We start from the raw sequence: 4,384 nt of genomic DNA on the forward strand, positions 1-4,384 counted from the left end.
GGGGGTAGTTTTACCCCTTTAAAAAATTAAGTAACAGGGGTGGAGGCGGTGGATTTTTAGTACGGTGGTCAGAGAACCATTCGGACTAATTCTATTCAAAATACCACTATTATCAAAGAAGATTTAACATTCTTTTCTATTGTACTTGGATAATATTGGGAATTTGGCCACTTTGACTCCCCGTATCTCCACAACTAGACCTATGCTCAACTTTAATTTTTTTTTAGATTAATGTCCCATCATGTAGCACCGTTTAGCATACAATTCGATTCGAATTTCGAGGGCCATCATGATGGGGCTAAAAATGTCCGATTTTGGGGTCACTCTTTGTTTTTTCAATTTTCTAAAAAAACGCGCAACCACCAAAAGTTTTTAATGCGGTACCAAACATTGCCAATCAATCGTCAATCGATTAAAAAAAAAAAAAAAACTACCACAGTCAAAGTGGGGGGGCTAAAAGAAAATCAAAAATTTGTTTTTGATTTCCTAGAAAAACGAGAAACTACCGAACGTTTTGAATACGGTACCAAATACTACCAATCAACCACCAAACGATTGGTAAAAAAAAGTATATCAATAATCCACTTGGGGGGGCTAACTTTGTTGAGGTCGTGGAAAGTGGCCCATTCCGCGCGCGCCATCTGTGTGACAAATAGCCAATTTCCCACGCGAGAAATTCCCCAATCGAACCCGTGCAAGAATGAGAAATCTCTCGCGCGTGCGGAATCGGCCATCCGTCGCACAGATGACGCGCGCGCAATAGGCCACTTTCCACGCACTTTGTATTAATATAAAATAGGGTGTGTAACACATGCGGGTTGAGAACGGCTCATTATTTTTAACCCCTGCAACTTTCGATTCTTTTCTAGCCGTTTTCTTGTTGTGCTCGACTAGCAAAATTCAGCACAAATCGCATCATTCCCTGTCACGGTTCAAAAGTTATAGCGGTTTAAAAATTGTAATTCTTAAAAACTGCTTTCTTTAGATACTTGTGCTGCGTAAACTTACAATTTGTGGACATTTTGTCATTAGGAAAAGTTATTGTACTCACCGAGCACAACCCGGCACAATTTTACAAAATTTAAAAATGTATAGTGTTTTTCTCACCCTCATTTCCCCCCCTCCCTTAGCCCATTATTTTCAACCCCTACAACTTTCTATGCATTTCCGACCATTTCTTTGTTGTACTCATCTAGCGAAACTCAGCACTTACAGAAGTTCGGTAAATGCGTTTTAAAAATAATTATTTGTTATTTTGTTTTTGAGATTTAATATTTTTTATCTGCCAAATGAAAAGAGATATCGAGTTTATTCCAACGGCACAACGTGGCACAAATTACTACCTATCAACCAAAAAAATTGGGTTTATTTCGGGAAAAGTGCGGGGCTAGTTTAATTTCTTTTTTTTTTTTTTTAATTGTTATCAAAGTTATCAATCTCGCGTTTGCGGCACAAGTCAGCACAAATACAGCACAATACGGCACAATAAGAAAAAACTGAAAATTCGAAAAGTGCGGGGCTATCAAAAATTTTGTTTTTTTTTAATTTTCTCGAGTACGCTTTGAGTTACAGAGTTGCGGTTTGCGACACAATATAGCACAAACGTAGCACAATGTAGCACAATTATTAAAAATACAGAATTCAAAAAGTGCGGGGCCAACTTCACACACGTCAAGAACTGATTAATTAAATTTTAAAGAATTATATATGAAATAAGGGTAGAAAAAAACTGAAAAATATAATAGAATTAGAAATAAATCGATATCTCAAATATTGAGAAAGCTATAGCGTAAAGCACGCTTTTTTGAAAAATAAAAATCCCCTTAAAATCCATATTCCATACCTGTCGACGGATTTTAATAAAATTGGAGGAGAACATACTTTCTATGATACTCTATTTGTGTCCAAAACTTCAACCCGGTATCTAAAAAATTGTAGAAGTAGATGCGTGTACAAAAAATCCGTACACACACACACATAAATACTTACATACTTCCGGACATTTTCTACTAATATGATTTCTCCATTTTAGAACATTCTAAATCTATTTTTTTTTAAATCTCGAAAAAAATTTTTTTTTACTATCACAAAGCTTCTTCTATGAGGAAGCAACTGTCATTACTTTTCAGCTCAGATTTTTTCATTTTTTATAATTTTTTAAATTTTACACATTTATATGATTTTACACGTGTTTAAATCAGTATTTTTTTACGAACAAATATACCCGAATTTTTATAACTCGGCACACATATAAAACACTGAAAATAATAGTTTAAGGGCTCATACACAATGAGAGGAATAAGGAACAAGAAATTAAAGATAGAGAGAATTCATAGTCGCATCTTATTTCAAGACGTGGAAAAAAATAATTAAACTATATACTATTTTAATGTTCTATATGTGTGTCGAGTTACAAAACTTCGGGTACATTTATTCTTAAAAAATATTGTATTAAACACGTGTAAAGTCGTGTACTTGTATAAAATTAAAAAATTAATTTGAGCTGAATGTAATGACAGATTTTTGTTATATTTTGATATAAGAAATAACTGTAAAAAATGTGAAAAAAATCGGAACCTTCTCTGAGGTTTATACTTGTAAGAAAGAATTAAATATTTTTATAAAGAAAAAATTTCTGACGCCAATATATATATATATATAAACAATTTCAGACAACAATAAAATGTATGAAATGCTCAGGATGAATTGTACTTGCCAGCTAATTTTCCCTCCATTCAAAAATATTTTTTTGCCTTAGGAATCATTCCAAAGATGCTCTGCTGTTAAGGTAGTGCGTAAGGTTGTTAAAGACTGGTAGGTATGTCTCGATCTGTTAGAAAAGGAATCGCATCCCAAAGGAGGGGCGGGATCAATAGTATTTGGGATGACTGCTGACCAGGGATGCGGTCCACTTGGTGCTCAAAATGCTCTTGGAAACATTTCATCCTGTTGTTTATCAAATGTTAAACAAGAACAAAATGATACTATGTAGAGACCCTAATTATGGCCAATCTTTTATTATAGAGTCTCTAATATATACTCTGAAGTGTTTGAAGCGATCTAGTCTAGTGGATCGCACCCCAAGTCGATATTCAGAGGATTGTTACTTTGTCACAAATAAAGGATTTTCTAAAAATTCGACGTTGAATGGTAAAAAATTAGAAATTTGCACTTGGCTTCCTCATAGAGGAAGTGATGTCTTAAGATGCTAATACGGCCCTCTGATTGGCTGATGACGCCTTAAGACTATACTTAAGACGATCTTGAATATAAGACCCGACTATGAATACCGGCCTTAAAGAATTATATATAAAATAGAAAAAAAAAGATAATTCAACACCAACCTACCTTTAATGATAGTCTACGATTTTTCGACGTTTTCGAACATAAGCAACACATTGACATCGAAAACTCAAAAAACAATTTTTACTTCAGGCTTTTCTACCCCTATTTCATATATAATTCTTTTAAATTCGGTTAATTAGTTTTATATGCGAGCTTTATATGCTCTAGCTTTATATGCGAGCAAAATTATGGACCTTTGATCGCGTATAAAGCTGGATCTAATCAACCAAATGTTAAAAAATTATATATGAAGTAGCGGTAGAAAAGACTGAAAAATAATAATATAATAAAATGAAAAATTGATCGATATCTCCAAATTTGCGGAAGTTAGAGCAACCATGGACATTTTTAAAAAAATTCAAAATTTAAATAAAAAAAAAGAATCCCTTTTGATTATTGATTATTAGCAATTTTTATTAATTCTATTATATTCTTCAGTTTTTTCTACCCCTATTTCATATATAGTTCGTTAAGATTTGGTTGATTAGTTCTGGAGTTATAGAAATTTCGGTAAATTTGGCACATACACACATACACACACATACATACATACAGACATTTTTTTCAATTACAATTTTTCGACGTTTTAGAACATTCTGAACACGTTCAGAAAAACAAGAAAAAATTTTTTTGTACGAAAACAAAGCTTTTTCTATGAGGAAGCAAAAGTCTAAGTTCAGCTAAAGGTTTTGATAGAAGAGATTATGATCTCGGATTTTTGAGAAATCCCACAAAATTGCTCGTTAACATCGTTTTAACAATTAAGGGGATCCTATAGTGGCGGTAGTTACCGACATTTTTTCATTTTAAGGAATTTTTGAATTGGCTTTACAAAATTGCAAGTTTTTGGTCTAGAATTAAAGTACGCACAAAAATCTACATCGCGTTGTACAATTTCATATCGGAAACAAAAAAAAATTAAAAATTTTACTAATTTGGGCACATACAACTGTCATCTGACGACAATAACAAAATTACTGCAGTTTATATATATATAATGACACCAAGGCGACGTAGGGACAACATGTAGGAACAATAT

The sequence above is a fragment of the Temnothorax curvispinosus genome, unplaced genomic scaffold (genome assembly GCF_003070985.1).
Source record: "Temnothorax curvispinosus isolate PA1 unplaced genomic scaffold, ASM307098v1 QBEX01007608.1, whole genome shotgun sequence".
Lineage (NCBI taxonomy): Eukaryota > Metazoa > Arthropoda > Insecta > Hymenoptera > Formicidae > Temnothorax > Temnothorax curvispinosus.